Genomic DNA, 23,593 nt, shown 5'->3' with positions numbered 1-23,593 from the left:
TATTTAGACTACATGTGTATTTATAATACTGTCTTTGTTAAGCTAACAAAATACAAAATCTATAAAAGTTAAGTTAAAGGTTTTTGATATTTTTTATAGCTTCAATAAAAAATATGTAATCCCTAAAAATATAAAAAAGCATGAAAACTAATTTATAAGATATTAGAATAAAATTTTGCATCATATATCCAACGTTTTCAATATATAAAGGTATAAAAAGTAATCGATTTATAAAATCTGGCATTGAAAATTATAATAAATAAGAATACATTTAGACATTTATTGAACAGACAATCTAGGTATTTAAACTGTTAAAAAAAGTATAAAAATTAAATTTTATACTGTAAAAACACAACTCTTTTAAACACAAAGCATTTTTTATAAATATAAATAAACAGGTTTTATGTGTGAATTGGTTACCTTAGAAGTAAATAAAAATAAATATGTGCAAAATTTTTGTGATAATTTAACATCTTTGAAAAATTTTATACTTTAACGCTATTCTGTGAATAAAACGATGATGTATAAACGTAAGCAAATGCAGATTTTTTGTATTTTTTGATTATAAAAAACAGAACCTTTGACGAACAAGATTAGCTGGGGGGAAAATACCAAGCTTTAAATCTAAATTTACTGGTTTTTTGAACTTTATTTGCAAAAATTTCATCACCAGAAAATAATAAGAGACATATTTTTATGTTTATTATACAGCTAAAATGCAATTAAACTATTATAAACTATAGCACGGTGGAAACTTATGAAAGAAAATGAAATTAAAGGGTTAAAAAAAGAAAATATGTAATAATTGTTTAAATAAGTTAGTAAAGCATTCTCTATAACTGCTACTTATTTTCCTTTTTAGTAGTTATAATACTATAATATATCAATTTATGCATTAAAAAATACAAAAACGCATTTGAAATTAAAATATTATAAAAATCAAATATTTTTAGTGAGAGATATATGTTATTACATATAACAAGAACTAGCATTCAAAAAAAATACATATTTTTTATATAATCAATCCAAGCTTATATGTATTTATCATATTAATTGTTATTGTAATGCAATTATATCATAAAATTTTTGATATTTCATCACACTATTTGTAGATTTACATATAAAAATAACTACTTTATTTTTGTTTTTACAACAAAAAAAGTATTTCAAGACAGGTGCAAACTTTTTATAATAATAAAATATTATAAACTCTGCGACAAGAATTATTTTTTCTGGATTGAATGAGCATGGTTTTTACCTTTTTTCTCAAATATTTGTAAAATAAAAAAATATAAATGTGTGTTGAAAATAAATTTAAATCATTCTTCTATGTTTATTATGATTTTTTATAATCTCGTTTATCCACTAAAATATTATTTCTTCAAAGACAGAACCATCATATGAAAAAAAGTATTTCAAGATGCATCGAAATATGAAATTTATCAAAAAAATTCAAAAGATACTCATCAATAGAACTTTTTATTTGAAATTAAAGTAAATTTCTAAACTTTGAGCAGTCAAATCCCTAAAATCTGCATTTGTGCGATAATAGTAATATAAAACTGAAATAAAGGTAATACTTTAGTTCAATTTTGGCATAGAAATACAATTTATACTATACATTCTCATTCTTTTTTCAAGCACAGATTACTACGCTACCATGTAGGAACACATGGATTTAAATTATAGACGCTGTTATATACACTTAAAACCTCATTAGAAATTCTCTCTTGATAAAAAAGCCAAGATTTTAGCAGAAATAAATTTATGCAATGCGCAAGATAAAATAAAGGATATATCTTATAGCAATGTTAAGATCAAATTGCAAAAAAAAATTAAAATCCTTTTTTAAGTAAAGTAAGGTTTCATAAAACCAGAAAAATAATTAAGTTATAAATTTTGCTACTAAAACCTATTGTGCCCGTTATTTAGTTGTAACAAAATTTCGTTTAAATGCAAGTTTATGAGCATCAATGCGATAAAAGTGACTTTTTATCTATTAATTACGTTAAGGAAATAAGAATTCATATTTTAAATTTTGTATTCTTCTTTCGTGACTTTTTGCAGCTGAAAATAATTTCGTTGCAGCATTTATAAAACTAAAATTTATCCGCAAAATTTTTATATAAAATTTTTGAATGACCATGATAGATAAAGCATATAAACAAAATTTTCAATTTGACCATTACATTTATCAGAAACATCTTCTTTGAACAATAACTTTACCAAATCTAAGAGTCCCTAGGTGTATAAAAAATATAATAAGACATAAAAATGGTAAATATTATAGATTAATACAGTTGTCTTACGTGTATCAAAACATTAATTAGATATTTGGTTTTTTAGCGCATCTAAAAATAATAAAACTCAAAGAAACATATCATATTCTAATTAGAAATTTTATCATTCCAGCAACAAAGCAAAATGAAAAAGCAATCATTATAAAAAAAAATTTATCCAAACTTATTTCAATCATATTAGATTTTTTGACGATGAAAATTTTATTGGTGTATTAATTAGAATAACCAAAAAGATAAAAACTTATCTAGCATTGTAATAATATTATTTTTTTGTCTTTGTAATAAGACAGAAAAGAAGTATAATATTTGCAATAATAACTATAAGGATCTGTGAGATTTGCAATTAAAACATATAGCTGCGACCCTTTTAAACTTTAACAAAAATGAAAAATAGATAGTAGGGTCTAATATATTTGATTACTATTCTATTTTGTGTATATTTTACTTATTGGTTTAAAAATCAATGGACAGGATAGTTTTATTTTTTTAATTGCAAGCCTTTTATTTTTTGTATAATTGCATCTAATGGCATGGTAATTCAGTAACACATTTTATCAAGCAAATAGACGTATTTCTTCATATATCATGAAAATGCGGCTAACATTACGAAAAATATACATCATGTCTTCACGATCAGAATATACAAATTATAGACATAACTTTTATATATAAATTTTACTTTTTCAGACGAATGAGGTAATTTTTTATGGTTTGACATAGCCTTTTTTGTTGATAAATCTAATAAATATTTTTACAAATTTCCTATGATATTAGTGAATTTTATTATAATTGAAAAAATTATAATATCATTCTCTAATTAATATTCAAATTCATAATATCCAGATCAGATCTTTTTAAATTTTCTATGTAATATAATGATTAATCATGCTGATCATATTAATTGGTTCCAGAACTTTTTTCGGAATAGATTAATTCTCATAAAAAAATGCATATTCTAATATAATTTCTTTTCTTTATGCGAAAAATAAATAGATTAGATACGATAAAATGTGTTTCTATATAGATTCTAGTGTAATGCAATTTTAGCGATAATAAATCAGTTTTGTGTGTCTGAAATTCAAAGGAAAAGTAAAAAAAACAAGTTATGCAATTTGCCGTATTAATCAAATCGTTATTCAACTATTCGCTTGATATGTAAATAGTATTGCATGGGTAATTCTGAATGAAGCATTTGCTACAATTAAATTCTTCACTTAACTAAAATTATAGAAAAGTATAAATTTTAACAATTTTTAAAACCACTTTGTTGTAAATCTGATATATTTTCTCAATTATAGACATGTCATTTTTTAGCTGTATAAAGTTGCTGTTAATGATCAATGATTTTTATACAAAAAAAAATGCTTTAAAAAAGCAAATATAATATCAAAAAAGGCGAATATTTTATAAAAAACGCATCCTGTCTGGATTTTTCGTTTTTATTATAAAATAACTGTTATAATGAATATTAAAAAAAATTTATTTTTAGTATAATGTATTTAAGAACCACCTGGATATATTCAAATATTTAACAAAACTAATTGCTATAATTTTTATTTGTTAAAGAATTTTCGGGTAAATTTTTTGTAAACGAATATGCATCCCTAAATTTAAGAACTCAAAAAGAAATTCATACATTTTTATATAAAACAAGTATTCGAAATATCAAAAATATTGCTGTATATTTAAGTCATGCAAAGCACAAGTAATTACTCTTTAATTCTTTTTAAAGAGAGAGTATCAATATGGATACATTTAATACAATCCTAAACACAATTTTTTTTCTCTGAACATATGATATTATGAAAAAACTATATAGAAAATATGTGATTTTGATATACTACTGTCTAAAAATATCGAATAATTCAAATTACATTGTTCTTTGTAGTATTTTACTTATAATAATTTTGAAATGTTAATAAACTTAATTATTTAATCTATAAGTCAGAACAGTTTTCAATCAGACAAGCTTCGATTTATATAAATACTTAATAAAATCCCATTAAACTCACATGAATATAAAGTTTTGTAATATAATACTTGGTAGTATAATGCCTGCTGAAATTTTCTATTTTTTTTGTAATAGAATTATACATGCAAGTTCTATTGGATAAGTTATGATTAGTTTTTCGCATATTATTTATCTCATAGCTATAGAAAGGTATATTTTTCATGTATGAAAACAATAAGGTTTTATGCACAAAAGTAGTATATTTTGATTTTAAAACATATTTTAGTTATATTTAAATTTTCTTTTGCTTATTTGATTTGTAAAACCATTTATATATTTATTGTCAATATCATATATCTTGCGCATACAATCTCACTTAAAAGCACCAATATTTATAGAAAACTATAATTACCGTAAGGAAATGTCTAAAAAAAAGGTTTTGTATTGAGAATAATAATAAAAAAGTTGAAATTAATTATGTTTCTTATATTATAAGTTTTGATCCAAGATTTATAAATATTTATATGAGGAATTCCGCTTTAAGTTATAAGAATTAGTTTTTCCGATTAATATTGTTATTATTAAAAAATCATTATGTCACATTTAGAGGTAACCGAGCTCTCATGTCTTGTTTATAGGATTTTATCGTTATTCTGTACTTTTTATCAATGTATAAATCGTTTATGGCAAAAAGATTAAAAATGATTTAATCTCCTTATCACGTTTACCAGAATAATTATTGGAGCTGTTATAATCTGTAATTTCTTCAATGAAAAATCAGGGTTTTCAGCAGTATATATCAAACCATGTAAATCTATTAATGATATAGACAAAAAATACAAACCTATGAGGTACACATGATTGTCAAGCCTATAATGTTATAGAAATCTATGAGGTCAGAGCATTATTTAAAATACAATATTAGCTAGTTTAATTTTTTATATATCTATAAATTTATTTTTGATAGAATATATGGATTCATATAAAAAAATTAATGAATTTCAGCAATTTATACTGTTTATATGCCAATAAAAAGAAAATAATGTATAGTATATAGCACAAATTAATATTTAAATTGGTGACAATAATATAGACATAAATGATTTCTAATATATTTTAAATTATGGGATATTTGATTTTGAGATTTTTAATAATGTTCTGACAAAACTTTAGATTTAACTAATGAAAAGCTCGACAGATGCGTCTTACTGCATCATCATCTTCATGGTATTTAAAATCCATCTTCTTATTTCATATTTTCTAATACAAGTGCCTTTCATAATCTTATTGCTTTGGTATATGCTAATTCTTCATAAGTAATACTAACACATATAGATAAGGAAACTAATGATGAAATCTTAACAAATAACTCTATTTATTAGTTACTTATATATCTTCTTTTTAGGAAATTCGCTATTTACTATATAGAACTTTTGATTATCTAGAGCACCTTTGCATGTAATTCTATAGTTTTACTTCCATCATTTTATTATCCGTATATTAGATTTATTTACTGGGCTCTTTTTTTTGAAGAATGTAGTTCTATATAGACTTCCATATGTCGGTTAACTATGTACGATCATCACTTTGAACTTACCCGTTTTCTTTCTTTACTTAGTAGATTTCATTCATGTAATTACTAGTTTTCGGCGTCTTAAACAGCAAACTTCTAAATATTATCCAACTTCGAAGTCCTATTAAGGGTATAATTTTAGTTTTGACAGGCGCCCCCTTGCGGGCATCTATCCTTTTGAGTGAATTTATATCATGCCGGGTGCGTTGCTCTTAAGACTTAGGCTATTTATATAAGTGTTTCTAAACCAACTGAGTCAACGCATCTTCATGTTTGGGCATATATCGATCCAAAAATTACTATATTATTAATTCTTACTGTTTGAAAAGCCAAAGGCTGCGAATCTTTTGGGGTACTTCATATGAAAAAAAGACAAAAAAAAATAGATACTGTGATGATTCAAGATATATTTGCATATGAATATGGTAGTTTTTAATAGCATTAAGTATCTTTTTGGGGTATAATATATATAAAAATATATTGTAAATATGTAAGAACATAATATTATGTGATTTAGATATTAGTGATCTGATTCTAAAGCTGATTTTATACAAACACAGGCGTTATTTTTCTTTACAACTTCGAAGAGTTGCCTTATCATATACTTAAGCAAATATATTGTTGTAATAATATAGATGCGTGTTAAAATAGATATACAATGAAAATTCGGAAAATTTTCAAATATTTAAAAATCTATAAATATAACTGTGAGTTTATTATCTCTTATTTACTATTTTTTAAGCAGTATAACATTTTTATGTTTATTTTAGACGAAATATTATGGCTAAAACATGTAATTGTGAAGCAAGTATGAAATAGCTTTGATTATTTGAAAATATATAAAACACGCGTTATATAAATGTTGATGGTGGCTATAAGAAAATTACTATCATTACATTTGGTTTTTTACTATTTTTGATGGTCTTTATTGCTTTGTTATAAGTTAAGAACAAATTTACACATTGCGAATGGAAAATTAAAAAATATTTATCTTCGTATTTTTGTAATGTCATTTTTCTATGAGATATTCGATTTTCGTATTTTTGATGAATATAATTTTGTTACGATAATTTATCTGCGTGTATTTTATGCAATACAGTTTAACTGTTTATTAGAATTAATCAAATTAAGATGATGATCTAACGTATATTTCTAAAGTTGCGCCAGAGACTTCAAATTTAAATTATGAATATAAAAACTTATTTTGGACGCCCTTCAGTTAATGGATATAGAATATGAGTCAGATTCTAGTAATAATAATTTAATCATGCATAAAAGTGAGGCTATTATCTTGAACTATCTTTAGCTATTTCTTATTCTTTGACTGAAGGTGATTCTATACTTAGGCCACAGGTAGTTCACAAGTTAGTTATGCAGAAAATGAAGATATTTGTAGAGAAGTGCAATAAAATTAAAGAACCAGAATAGTAATTATATTTGAGAATGAGGCGTCAAAAGATTTTCTAATTATACTTGCGTTGGATATTTTATCGACAACATACATTCTGCTGAAAAATCACGCAAAAACTAAAACTTGATTTTAGTAGTAAATCAAAGAACATTTTTTTCGTAAGAAAATACTATCACCTTGATTTTAGATAAATAAATAGAGCTTTAAAATATATGTTTTAATATATCATGCCAAATCTGTAACTTTATATATAAAAATTACAAATAATAGATAAATATTTTTATTATTTTTGTGAAAAAAATTCAGATAATTAACGTTATCTAAAAATTTAATGTTTATATCATAGATTTACGTGTTTTTTTGTTCATTCTTTAACCATTTTTTTATTGTAAATTATAAACTTTACAGCCCATTTATCAAATATAAAATTCATGATATGTGTGACGCACCTGTTATACTATTGATCGAGTCTTCGTTGATTGTAAGTTTTAACTTTTAAGCCTCCCAGGTAGCCTTAATACGTAAAAGGCGATAAAAAATTATAAATAAATCATTGTTATTATAGTTTCAAAATAAATTTTACATAATGAGATCTCATCCCTTAATATTTTCGAACTTATATCGTTATTCTATGAAATAATAAATTATATTGATCATGGCTAGGCTGTTTTTATAATATAATTAAAAATACATCTAAAAACAGTGAAATAATGTTAATATAGCATAAAAATTCACATCTGATATTTATACTAATCTGATATGGTTTAATTTATAAATATGAATTATTCACATTTTCTGCTAATCCAAAAAATAAATATGGCATGCAGTGCTAATGTTTATACATGGGTTAATTTATTTTGTGCTTTTTTACTTTGTTCAGCTAAACTATTGATTTATTTATAATTACTGAGATAGCTTATTACTTCCCAGTGGCTCATCATCGTTACATTCACCCCAAATGTATATTCTATAAAGGCATATTGATTAAAGCCTTGCATTCAATTTTATCTTATTGTGACCTTTCATTCATCCCTAGATTCTCTAAAAACGACCTATAGCATATTACAGCCAAAAAAAAACATTGATTGCTGGTATTTCGTACTATCCTAAGGCTTCGGCTTCGAGTATAAATATCACAAAATATTTAAATTAGGATAGTAATCACAGTGAATCTTATATGATTCTCTTTAAGGTGATTTTGTTTTATATTTGTTTATATCTATCCAAGATAAGTATCTATAAAATATAATTTTCATAACAAGATATCTTATCCCTAGTTTTAGGTTGCTAAAAAACCTTTTTTTATATTTCTACTCTATTCTTGAATTTTTAAATACACGACAAAACTTTTTTATATAAACAATACAAATTTAAAGTACACTTTAAGTTACAAGTTGAAAGCATAGCAACAAATACTAATGTATATTATTGGAAGGAACCTGTAGATACAGGATGAATTATTAATAGTGAAATTAATTGCCACTCTTGAAAATAATAATAAATAAATCAATATACATGTAGTGGTTTTAGATGTATGATGCGAAAGTTGTGGGGCTTTTTAAGACCTAGAAACGTTTTTTATGTGTTTAACCTTGATAAAACAAAAAATCGGTAAAAATATTTATAAAATTTATATCAGAATTAATCTTGGCTTTATATAAAAATAATTTTTAAGAGTAGCTTCCCAACTATTTCGCGACAAGATGTCTATTTCAATATTTTTTTATGGATTATTTATATGGATAAATTACATGTAAATGGCTTCTTGATGGGAAAATACAGTTGTTCTATTTATTTAGATGGTATGCACTTTCTGAAATAAAATGTTAAATCTTCATCTAAAACTTCTGATGGCATCAATATTCTTGTTATGAGATTTCAAGATATTGGATTCTTATAATTCTAATACTTGCAAACTATGTTTATTTTTAGTAGAGCATTGTTTCGAATTTTATTGATGTTAAGTTGCATATAATTTAAATACAATTTTTTTTTATCTCTATTATCATAATATGTAAATATCGATAAATTATATGATCCAATTCATGTAATTTCTATGGGGCGAATACTTGTCTGATAATGAAACAAAGAACAATTTATACTAAATAAATAAAAAGGCAATTTATTAAAGATTTTTTACCGCTATATTCAATTATATTGAATGATTTAAACTAAATTTCATTTTTTATATTGAATAGATTACTAATTCTAAACATCTTAAGGGGAAATAATAGTTTCTTTTTGGTTTATACCATTTTTTTTAAACCTATTATAATCTTTACATGATAATGTTTGAATACATCAGTGTATCTATAAATTATATAAATAATAGAATAATGTCTTTGAGGTTTTCATTGTCTTTTTTCGTAGATTGATATAAAGTATCACTGATACTCTATATTTAATGCTTTAGATGATCTGTTATGTTCAACATAACACAAGAATAATCGCCTGAAAGTTTTTTACAACTAATTTTTTAATAATATTATATAATTTTGCATTGGCTTCTTGTGATTAAATTAAATATGTTAGTGTTTAAATATAAATTATTTACCAACTCTTAATAATGATACTTTTGAAAATAATTAAAATTAACATGGGTTATCCGTGCTCTATATTTATGTATGCTTTTAATTATTATGGAACACATAACCTGTTTATCAGCCCGTTTAATCTCTAAAATATTAAGCTAAATTCCTTTATTATACAAATCAAGCCTTGGTATTTTTTTAAGCCCACATCCCAAATGTCAAATAATTTTGATAACCAACACCGAGTATTTAGAAAAAACAGTTACCGAGGAATGATCTTGAAAACTTTTAAAACTCAAGATAATTAAATTTGTTGACATTTTGCCATCAAAAAGACGACGACATATTAAAAGTGGTCTTTCACCAAGAGAAGTTACATTGGTAAAGAAATGCTTATTGAGTAAATAAGCATATGTGAATCCATAAGATAAACCAAAAATTATTAAGACACATGCACGTTCTATGATAATTTTACCTTTTGTGGTTGGTAATCTATTGGTGTTTATAATGTAAAGGCATTCGTTCCTCTTGAAATTAAGCCAGAAATGATTAGTTATGGGTTTAGTGATTTTGTGGCTACTAAAAATACTGGAGGGCAAGTAAAGCCTGGTGTTGGGGCTAGTAGCAGTTCTAAGTTTACTCCGTTACAATAAACCTATTTAAACATTCTATTGGTACATAAAATCCAATCGAATTGTGATCCTAATTAAGTCTGTGAGTATCCATATTTTTTAAATAAATAAATACTTTCAGGTCAAACGTTTGATACAATAATCTCAGTAAATGTTTTTATTTAATTTTAAGGCGAGTAAATATTCCTATTACAGGCTAAATATATTAAAATTTAATATTGAATCTGTATAAGTTAAAATACATTATTTATATCCAGATGCAATTAAATATAATTCGGCATTTAATATGTAAAGAGAATTTTTTTTTTAAGATATATATTCCGGCTTATAAAATCAGATGAACGAAAAGGTTTATATTTGGTTTGTGTCAAAAAAGCTAAATTAGAATATTAGACCAATATTTGTTCTAAATTTTATTACACGTAGCTTAATATGATTAAAACTAATTTACCGTCTTATAAATAATAATTAAAACATTAAAAATGTTTTTTACAATGCTCAAAATATTGCACTAAATCTTTTTTATTAAATCTATGAAACTAAATGAAATATATAATATAAATAAAAACATAAATAAATGACAATCTACAATTCTTTTTATATTCATCATGCTTATATATTCAATAGCTCATATTATTAAATTTTAGTTTCAGGGTGGGATTTATCTTGTTCTAGCTTGCAATCAATAGACGAGTTTATAGGTTCATCCGATATAAATCTTGGTATTAATATTGCCAAACTTTTGTATTACATTATTAAAAGTTACTGCAATTTAGAATGAATTTATGTCATCATTATCATAGAATATATATTTTTTCTCGATTTCAACCAGTAAAAAATTAATTCATTATAAACATAACATCTGTGTATATTTAATTAAAATATATGAATTGATTTTTGATTTAACTTTAAAATTTTCGTCAAACAGATTGGTGAAACAATCCTTAGAGCAAACTTCTTCAATGCTCTTCATCAGTGTAAAAGTATGATTAAAAATATGTAGAGTTTTAATTTTTATAATTTTACAAATTTCACTTTAGAAAAAACAAAAAAAATTATAATATTTGCTATAAAAAATTTGTTTATCAGTGGAAAATTAATTCTATAGAAAAATATTATCAGAGGCAGATTTGCAAATATAATACAGTTTTTTAAAATCGAACGGTCAATTCAGTTTTTAAAAAAACGATTAGTACGATATTAAACTTGCATAAGTTGAAACTTTTGACCATCAAGTATTTTATTATGAAATATGATAAAGTAATATTATATTTTACAGCCCCTGTTTTAGTGATGATTTCAATTGAATTCTTTCATTATCGTATTTTGGAATACAATTTCACATCAAATATGTTTTTGTTTATTTTTTGTAAATTGTTTCGGTAGCTTTCCCAAACTATGTATCTTGATAATTAGCTTTCATGTTGGATTAATATGCATTACCATCCATTCATTCGATAAATAGCTTTCCTTCACATACATAATATTTTTCTAAATATTTATTATCATAAAAAGTAAAATAGAATTCATTTTTCTGATTTAGGTATGATTAAGATTTTTGATAATAATAAATTATTGGATTTTGGTTAAAACATCATTTTGCCGGCAAAATTGCTGTTAAAATGTTTATACATAGCTCTATATGCCTTAAATAATATTTAAATAAAAATAGTTTTTAATTATTTTATTTGAAAAATTCATTTTATTAAAACGTACAAAATCATGATTAAAAATCCAATGTATTTTTTCATTTTGTAATCTTAGAGGTGACAAAATATCCTTACAATGTTTATTTGTTATTTTTATAATTAAAAGGATATTTCTTTATATTATTCAACTATATAATTAAATATTTATTTTTAGTGTAAATTTTCATTTGGCTTTCAAAAAAATTACTTTTAGATTTCTATATAAATTAAACAAGAATGCGAAATTTATAATTATTTTACGTCACAGAATTAGAAAAAAAAATAATAAATAAAATCCATCTTTTATTAAGCAAATAAAAAAAGAAGCCTTTTAGGATTTTAGAATGCCAAAAAATTATATTTTTTTCATGTCAAATCTTCTTTATATGATCAGTGTCTCATAATATCTATATTCTACGGGTATAAGTTTTAACAAATTTTTAAAGATTAGCAAATTATTTGAAGCACAACCATTAATTAATAATTTTACTTCTGATAAAATCTAATATTCCTACAAAAAAATAATTTAAGTGGTATTAAAAATCAGTGCAAAATTTTTAAGTATCTTAATCATAATAAATTCAATTGAAACTGGGTGATTAAACGACACACTAAAAAAAACAAAATTTGATCAAATAAAATATTTGATTTTCCAATTTCATTTGAACACATTTCAATATAATGAATGTGACAACAAACGGGTACTAGAAAAAAATAAAATCCGCATAATGTGTAAATCTAGTAACTAATAAAAAATTAGAAAACGTTTGTTTTTCGAAGACATCAAGATAATTTAAAACGTGTGTAATACTGTTAGTTGTATATACTCATGGCCCTATGTGCCACAAGCACATCTTTATAATAGTCTAACAGGAATTAGTAAAGAATATTTTTATAATTTTGTCAGAAATTGTAGCTTTCGATCGAAAGAAGAAAGGCTCCAGAACTGTTAAGAGATTCAAGTTCCTGGGTTGTTGTTTTTACATTTATATAACTGTCATGATTCCTTGTTAACTATATCAAATTTAACGAATGTTGTACTTAATTGGTTTATAAAAGATTCATTTCTAAATATTATTATATTAGAAAAAATATTTTAACTTTTGTGTAATTTTTTCTGGACATGAGTTCAGTAGTTCCCAAGGTAAATGTTTGACTTGATCTAACATTTCTTTATTAAATTAAATCCTAAAAATGGTATAGTCTAACAAATAATGTAATTAAGAAAATAGTAATCGAGCTGATCTATTAAAACGTACGCATTTTTTAACAAAAAAACATAAGAAAATAAACCATGCATTTATAATATTTATCTATTGAATGAATCCATGATTGAAATATGAATAGATTTGCATTATTTAAGAAACTCATAAGGTAGTTTAGTATTATAGTGCATATTGATTTGATTAACAGAGTAAAAAAAAGCCATGATTGTGCACTTTATGGTGATTTGAACAGTATTTTATTTGATATTTGGGAGGGAAAAACCATATTGAAAATAAACACGTAATCCAAGCGAACTAAGATATAAAGATGGTTTAATTTAACCAGCGTAATATGGAATAGATTTTATCATTTAAATAACGATGTTAATCATTTGATAAATATTTTAAGGGGTAAGTTTTAACATGTACTTTTATTTTTCTAAACTAAATGCTGTGCATTATTACGACTGCTGAATAAGCAAAAAAATTTTATTTTTATATTTAATTATATTTTTTATGTATTATATGCTAAATTGAATAATACAAAGTACTTGCAATATTAAATCTTCATGAATAGTGAATAATTATCTACATGATTTTAAGGTCGATTTGTTGAACAAAGCCTTTATTTATAAACCATAATAATCTATAATTTGAGAGCTTATCTATATCGAGTAATTATATAAGCTTAACATGTAATTTTTCAAGTATAGGTAGGCTTTATGATTTTTCAAAAAATCTTATCAAGAATCTGTTGGCTTAATATTTTTTTTTGGTTTTTTGCCTGGTTGTTTTATAAACGTTATTATGTTTGTCCAAGTTTGTAACAATTATATTATGTGTTCGTTTAAATTATTTTTATATTCAGCTACCAAATATTATTTATTTTATATGTTTTTTCAGCTAATTTGGTATTTATTTTGTGTAAATATGATATTCACATTGAAAGGCTTAAAAAATATATCGAACGAAGATACATTTTAGCTCAACAATATAATTATTGTTATATTTTAGAGGTAAAAGAATATTTGAACTATCTATTACTTTATCAGATATTGCACATAAAAAAACCTTTGATATTATACGAATCTGTATAGTTAACATTATTTTTAAGTTTATTATCTTATAAGAAAACATTTTAAATGTTTAACGGATATAATGGATACTAAATTGTGAATAAACTGTCATCTTGTATGAATAAAACAGTAAAATATATTTAAAAAATTATAAAATGGTTTTATTAGTAGTTAATTGAATTTTATTATACACTGTTTTTTATTTATAAACCCTACGCCTTTTAAAAATATTATCGTAGATTAACTTAAATGAAATCCGATTTGTTTATGGATAATATCTGGTTTATAAAGACTTGCAAATAATTTATTTGATTCTGTAAGAACCACCATTTTTTATTTACAGAAAAGATAGGAGGAGAATTCAATTATAATAATTTAATCTTGAACCATTTTACTATAATTAACCCACTTAATATTTCACTTGAATTACAATTTTTTATGAATTTTTATTAATATACTTTGATTTTAAACTCAAATAATTCAGCAAAAAATATATTTTCGTACTCTGAAATTGTCTGAATAATTATAAGGATTGCAGATAAAACACCTATAGATCTTCAAGAAATATATGTGTCACTTTTAATGTTTTTGATATTAGAAAGTACTTAATTTTACAAATAACATAAAATACTTCAATATATTTTTAATTGGAGTTTAGAAAGCATAAAAAATGTATAAATATAGTGTCATTATTTTTTTAATTATCTGAAAAGAACAAATTTCATCTAAATTCATTATATAATGCCATCAATACTAAAATACATAACCTACAGTTTTAATTTGTGAAATCCCTAAAATTTCAGAATCATGTCGGGTTTTTAAAAGGGTTTCAAATCAAAAATAACAGATTATTAATTTTTATTTTTGCATGAAAATCAGCAATCTAAATGCATAGCTTAGCATTTTTCTTTGAAAATTTTGAATTCTATGGCCTGATAAACATTTCAAAATTCGAATTTTTATTAAAAAACAAATAAACATCGTATTGAAATTTTATTGACCTTAGTAATCAGACATACGAAATTCTTGTTGATTTAAATACCTAGTATATTTTTTAAGCTTATTCAATGCATATATCATCTACTAATGTATATTATGTTAAAATGAAACGAATCTGTGGTCAATAACATGTAATTTTTATTTTACGAACAATATGGATCATAAATATTCAAAATATTTAAATATTTAAAGTCCTGATCATTCAGAGGATTAGTGGAAGGCGGAAAAGGCCACCCTGTTAAATTTAAAAAAAATGCTGGCATGTTATAGTCTCATTATTTCTTACATCTTCGATTACAAAGATGGAAATCTTTTCTTAGATTTATAATTCTCTTAAAGAAATGGTTTTGCATGAATAAGATAGTAATTTGACACCAATGTAATATTTTCTTTATAAATGATTTTCAATATAAGTTTATGGACAATTAAAATCCTGTTAAATCAAACACAAAACATCTTTTTTTTAAATTATTTTCTAAATATTTGCTCATAATGCAAGAATAGTACAATTTATTGTTTATTTATGGGTTAATTTTCTTTTTATCGATTTTATCTATTTAGACGTGTTCAGCGTGTTGGGAATATTGCACAACTCCTTGATGCATCTTTTGACACCTTCCTCTGATCTATCTTCATCAACTGCTCTTCTTCTCTCAAATGAGATGAGTTCAAGTGTCTTGCGGAGTGTGAGAGCTTGCATATATGCTTCTACTTCGTCCGGTATTTTTAACTCCTTAACATATTTTTTATGATATTTTGTGACCACCCCATCCCAAGTCATCACATATGGTATTATTCTTGTTTTACATTTATGCAAGAATAGTAAATTTATAATTTTGTTCGTATGTAATTCTATCAAAATTTAGAATGATTTAAATAGGGCCTCATTAACTGTTTTGTGAAATATAATTAGATTTTAATATTCATCGAAAAAAAATGTAGGCAGTTCATTAGCTTTCATCTTTTTTTGAAGTATAATCGCAGTTTATCTTATTTTTAGTAACCTTAAAAAGCCGTATAATTTTAATATTTTTTAATTTTGTAAATAAAGTTACATGTATTTAAATATAAGACAAAGCGCATTTAGGCAAAACAAATCCTTGAAATTTCATAGATTAAATTTACGGTAATTTCCAATTAAAAGATAAGAAGCTTTGTTCTCGTAATATTATACTATTTATCTCTATACAGCGAGCTATGCAGTAAGCTATTTGAATTATATTGGTATAAGTAATTGATATTTCAAGAATTTGAAGATATATTTTAGTTAAATTTTAACATGAATTTAAACCCTCGATGAATAGGCAAATTAAATTTGGTTTAAACTAAACAACGTTTAAATTAATTTTCTCTAATTTCCTCGTTTAAAATCCACATCATTTTGTATTTTAGATTTTTCATCCGTTAAATGCAGCTCACAAAATAAACTATCCGCACAAGTGATAAAGTTTAGAAAAGTTCATTACGATACCTCTCAAAAGAACAGAAACACACACATGTCATCAATGCAGCCAAAATATCTTCGTCAAAAATGCATGTTAAGATCTTATATTTTTTGCTCGGGTGACTCTGTTCGTGCCATAACTGGGAATACAAGGGACGCAATTGAAAGTTGACAAATGTTTCGCATAGAAATTATCCTCGTGTGTAGAAAGTTGTGAAAAGCTTATCTATATATAAATAATTGCTAATGCCATTCCTGCGATTCATCTTTGCATTACGGCTCTTAATTTGAACATGAACCTCGGGTTCAAGCTATTAACAAAAAAATGGGTGTTCATAATAAACCAAAAGATGCATTAATTAGAAGGAAAAACGAGGCTGAAAGTATTAAAGCTTAATAAATAATTTTTAACAATTTAATTTATTTTAATGCCAAAATATAATGTTCTATTCATTGAAAATATACCGTATTCCATTAATTAGTGTGTAGTGGCTGCGATTCGCATTTAAATATTTAATGAATATACAATACAAGCATCTGCATAAACAACACACCATTAAAAACATCGAACAGTTAAAGAACAATAAAAACATATACTATCGAGATATATTTAGAGATTTGCTTGAATGAGGATTTAAATTCATGCCAAACCTGTTTAAATAAATTCAAATGCGAATCATACTTAATTTATAGTAAAAATGACTATTTTATGTGCATAGATGATAGTTGATGAATTTTCTTGAAAAGGAAGTTGCATCACTCGCATAAAAAATATTATCGAGGAAGCCCTTGCTTCATAATTCTTTTACTAAAAAACACAATTATAGATTTTAAAATACGGATTAGAATTAAGCTACAATCTTATTGCTCAATCAAAGAACCGAAAAGACCACCATTGATATTATAAAAATCAATGATGTATATTATTTAGGCCTAAAAATAAGCAAAATGTTTAATAGTCAAAAAACTATACGAAGCACACAATAAATTAATATACTTATCATCCCATCTTTTTTGTAAGGTGCCAAAAAAAAATTAAATAGACATAAAAAAATGCGTAAAAAGTCATATTGTGATCACAATTGGTAGTTTAGTTAAGATGGTGCCTACAAATTTTTATAGATTTGACTTCAATAATTATCACATATATTTACAACTTTGTTTTATTTTTATTCTACTAGCTTTTATAATAGAATCTATGTCTTGCTCTTTCTGTAATTAATATTGACAAAAACTTAGGAATTTATCTATTTTTTTTTATTTACAAATTAATTTTTGTTCATTCTTTAAATTTTTCAAGTTAATCTGTGGATTCCACCTTAGAAAATTTTTACTGAAATTTTATAAATCAAATTATTTTTCGCCCTCTCTGTGAATTTGTTTTCTCAAGAGACATAAATTTGTGTGTCTCTATCGATATGTTTGTTGTTTTATTTACAAACCGCTATTGTTGGAAAACCATTTTAATTTGTATTTTACTAAAATAAATTCACATTTATTTTTTGCTGATATTGAATATTTATCTTTTTAAATACAATATAAAATGTTTCTGTTCATATTTATGGTTTGTTTTAGCCATGTTATTTAATAAATATTGGAAATCATGATTAAATGATAGAAGATGTTCGTATGCGCTGTTTTCTGGATTATATTGGCACAAAAACATACTTATAATATAAAACGTTGTTGAAGTAAAGAGTGAGGGAAAAAATAAGATATTTATTATTATTTTTTTATTTTTATGAGAAAATAAATAAATAATATGACTATTGTTAAAGCACAACCCACTAATGCTATTATAATACCAACATGCATTCCTTTTTTCTGTGCTTTCTGTTGCGCGTCGTTTATCACTTCACCTGATGCTTTCTGTTGCACAACTTCATGCTCTATACCTGGCGCTGCCTGTTTTGCTTTTTTTAGACTTTTATACGGCACTTTCCGATATTTTCTTTTTTGCGAATTCTTTAGTAATTTCGTTTGTATAGCACTCTCCTCTTTTTCTAAATATTCATTTTGTGTTTGTTTACTGGCATCGAAGTGTCTATGTTTATGTAGCTCATCGCTTGAAAATTCTTGTTCATTCTGCAAAACCGATATCGAAAACTTCTTGTCCTTCCCTTGTTCCATATTTTTATCGTTTTGTTTTTTATCATTTTCTTTATCGATTTCTTCTCTCAATAGATCAAGCACATCAGGTAACTCTTTTTTATCGAATAAATGGCCGATACATCCTGCGGGACAAATGGGTAATAGATCTTTTTTAATGGTTCGCTGTGAATAATAATATTCTTCATCCGAATCATAATTTTTAAAATCGCCATAAAATATCTGATCATTGGTATTATTCTCATAGCAAGGATGATCATAAGCTTCGGCGAAAAGAAGGATATTAATTCCTTTTTCTGTATCTCTATCTTTATACTTTAAACCATGGTAATATGTGCACACCCCAATGAAATTTGTAACCTCATTAGATGTTATATTTATATATTTTTTGTAACTTATCCCATTTTTCATAAATTTAATATGAAAGTTATCATCTTTACCAAATAAAATTTTACATTTGTTTTTTTCTATTAGATGAATGAAAAACAAACCATAATTTATGTAAACAACCACCCCAGCACGCACATCTTCTTTAATATCTAGCCCTGCTTTAAAACATAAATTTGGTCCAAAATTCTTATCACCATATTCCCGCTTAAAATTAGTAGCCAATCTTTCTCTTAAAACACTCAAATGTAAAGAGGATAAAGGTTCATCACGAGATTGGCTTTCTTTATATGTGGTTTTGAAATATTCTTGTACCTCTTTTCTGTAAAAACACTTGGAATCACCATATAGTTCATCCGAATTTGTAATAATGGTATTAAAAATTTCGTCGATTTTCTGCAAAATGTTTTCAGTAGCACATATCTTCCTAGATTCTATTTGCATACGATTTTCTAATATATTTTAAGAGTGGTCATTGTTTTTTCGCAAAAGGGACAAGAAATTATATAAATCTACATATTTCGGCCTGTTAAAGCTCAATTAAGTTTACCATATAAAAATCTATTACTTTTATGCACAACTTTTTCTATTATAGACACATCTTCTTCTATCTCACCACTTCCGAAAGCGCCCTGTTGCTTTTTGGGCTTTTTAATCCCACCATATCTTTCTTTTGGATCATTAGATTGTGATAGAGCCATTTTAATATTATATAATAATAACAATACAACGCCGATAGGTGTAATCTTAAATATTCCTAATAACATAATCTCAATAATCTTCTTTGACTTCTTGGTTTTTTGATGGGTATATTTAAATTATAAAATACTTATCACCCCTTTTATTTTTTCTTTAAAAGGACATAATCATTTGACTGGCAGTATTCAAATTATTGATAAAATTGAATATATAAATTAAAATTCTCTTAGAACATTAAATTTTACTGGAAAGTTTTTACTAATCGATATTATTTTTTTAATGATAGCCATTTGATTTATAATTTTTATAAGAGTAAGTATATTGATTACAACTGATATAATTATTGTTGCTTAATTGATCTGCGTTGATAAAAATGTTATAGATAAAGAATTATTATTGAATTTAATAATAAGTACAAAATTAAAAATTCCTTACCGGTAGATTCAGAAAATGCATCAATAGAAGCTTCAAAATATTGCATTTAACATATGCTATATCATAATAAAGATGGATGTTTTGCTCGTTTTAGGTGTAACCTTACCGAAAAATTCTTATTACACAATGAAATCGTTTAAATATTCATTTAATTTTTCGTTTTATGAAATTTTGCTTAAAAGCTTTTATGTCAAATTCGTTTTAAAAAAAAAACTTATACCGCGTTTCGGAAGAATTATTTCCAAGTGTTTTGCTTTTCTCTATATAATAATCTCTTGTGACAAAATATTTTATTGATAGAATAAAAAAAAACTGTTTGTATGAATAAATGAATATTCGTTTATGAACAGAAATAAAGGTATTTTAAGTCTAAAATAAAAATTGTTATATTGTGCTATATATGTTCGAGCTCAATACATCTATCCCTGGAGCAATGTATTTTCAAAATAAAATTCATCGTTTTATGAAAATCTTTGATAAAATTAATACTTCGCTTTTTTGAAATCAAAATTTTTTTCTAAAATTTTATTTATAATGTGAGAGCATAATAAACTTTTAATTTAATATAATACTTTATTTTACGCTATATTTGATTATTTTTGTCGTCGAAATAGCTTTTCGTTTTACATACCAAGACATACTTTGGTGAATTATGTAAAACGAGTGTAGGCGTGTTTTTAGATTTAAAAAAATGTAATTTGCGTCTATTCTAGCACCAGATAATATATAAGTTTGCCAAAAGAAAGCTTATTAAAGATCTATAGAAGCTCATAAGGCATTAATTAGATGATAAAATGTGATAAATCTTCCGAGAAACTTGAAGGAATTTTAATTGATTTAATGAACAAAATCTGTAGCTTCTTATAAAAATTTCAAGATATATACATTTTGATGATAATGAAATATATCCATTAAATGCCGTAGGAATCCAAGATAAAAGCTCGTAAGTGATTAAAATCTAATATCTTTCTCATATCAATATTTTTATTTTTGTAATTTTTTCTTATTCGTGTAGTGCACCAGACATCATTTTATTAAGAGAATATAAATATCTGCGTATAATAAATTAATCAATATTAAAATCTGTTAATAGCAAGCGAAAATATGCAACAGATGTCGCGTAAATAAACTTCATTGTATTTAAAAATTATATTTAGAAGTATTTTTACAAAAAAATATAATCAAATGTTTATTATATACATTATATGCTAAAAAGTGGGGCACAAATTCATATTTTACTGGAATAAAGCCTCTTTCCTATAAAATTAGTAAATAGGCGCTTTTTTAGATTCAGATGTAATATAAATAGCGCTTATAATTAATTGCGTGCGTTTTTGAAAATATTTGGTTTTATGGGATTTTGTGAGCAATATTTTTCAAGATTTTGATTGTTCAATTATGTATTGGTCTTGAAAGCAAACTATAGGGGCAATAAATATTATGTACGATATAATTGCCATAAAGATTTTGTTTTTTATAACATATATCAAAAATACTATCGAAAAAAACCATTATAAAAATAATCTAGAACAAAAATACACATAATAATATGTAATTTAGATCAAAACTATATTTCTTGTATTAGTGTGTAAAACATGACTCATTGAAAGATATATGTATGCTAATTTGTTCATTTGACTGCAATTTTACACAAATTTTCATTTGAAATAATATCATTACACACACCAGAAGTTATAATATATAATCATATCGATTGAACTAAAATGCTGTTAAAAATCAGGCGTAATGTATTACACATTTTGACTTCGGATTCCCATACCTCAACATATAGAAAATATCAGAATATATATGATTGTATAATATTGACATAGTTATATATAATAACATAATATGGTATATTTCAATAAGATCATTTTCTTGATAACTATATAAAATTAAAAATAATTTAATCAAGTGTAATTTTTACATTATATTGGATTTTAAACGATTTTCTTTTATCATTTTTATTTCGATTTGCTGCACACAAAACAACAAATCATAATATTTCCACTATTAATGCAAGATTTAACTAATTTTTGTCATAAAATAAAAAGTGGTCATTTGGAATTCTGCTCAAAAAGGTAAACTATATACGCAAAAGACCAAACAAATATGTTCACCTGAAAATAAATGTATTTAAACCCCAATTTTTAAAATTTTAAATTATTTTATAGTTTTGTATTATTAAAAATCATAAATTTATCACAAAAAAATCGTATTTTCATTTCTTATTTAATGTTGTATTAAATAAGCACAATTGTGCGTTTTATCCTTAAAGAATTTAATAAACACATTCAATACATGTCACAAGATTTTTTAAATATAATTCTAATGTTTTTAAAATATATTAATAAGTAAATAATATAAATTATAAACTCATGGAAAGTGGTTTGAGCGTTTTCTCTTCAACTAGTTTCGATGCTTTCTGAAATATATAAAACATAAATACCAAATTGTTTTTGCTTGGACTTCCCTTCAAGAGTCAATCTAATGTTTTTTAAACCCATATACAATATTGTTCTTATATAAAAGTTGTTACATATTGTCGTGTATCAAAATTACATTCCCTGCCGCTCTATGCACCTAAGTGGCATAAGTATACGATATGGTATCTGAGAATGTTATGCGCAAAGAGAATTCAAGCCTCTGATAATGTATTTGTGCAAATCTAACGCATAAATTGGCTCTACTCACTATGTATATAATAGAATATATATAAAACCACATGGGAATTACCTAGATGTATGCATGAATACCTAAATCAGAAAAGTTGATGCATATAAAAATGCTTTGGCAGTGTATATTTTTATTTTCGTAAAAAGTTACACGATATTTTAAAAATCTAAAATAGAGATTAAAATCACTTAATTATTATAAAAATCTCGATCTAAAATGATATTTCATGAAAGCTAATAATGTATATACGTAATTTACTGGCGGCTGTATAAAATGGAAACTATTGTGTGCTTCAAAACAATAAAAAGAATAATAATACGTATAAATCGATGCGTTTTTTATGTACATCTAGCTAGTGAGTTGTAATCGGTTGCATACAGATAAAACATGATCATAAGTTTACATGTTTAAGTAAATAGAAATAGTCATGTCAATCCTGATTTTAAATAGTATTTTGTATACGAAAAAATACTTATA

Source organism: Rhyacophila brunnea, unplaced genomic scaffold, assembly GCF_057557595.1.
Source record: "Rhyacophila brunnea isolate RB1 unplaced genomic scaffold, BYU_Rbru_1.0 scaffold_63, whole genome shotgun sequence".
Taxonomy (NCBI): Eukaryota; Metazoa; Arthropoda; class Insecta; order Trichoptera; family Rhyacophilidae; genus Rhyacophila; species Rhyacophila brunnea.
The sequence above is the reverse complement of the archived record's forward strand: the minus strand, read 5'-3'. Positions refer to the sequence as shown.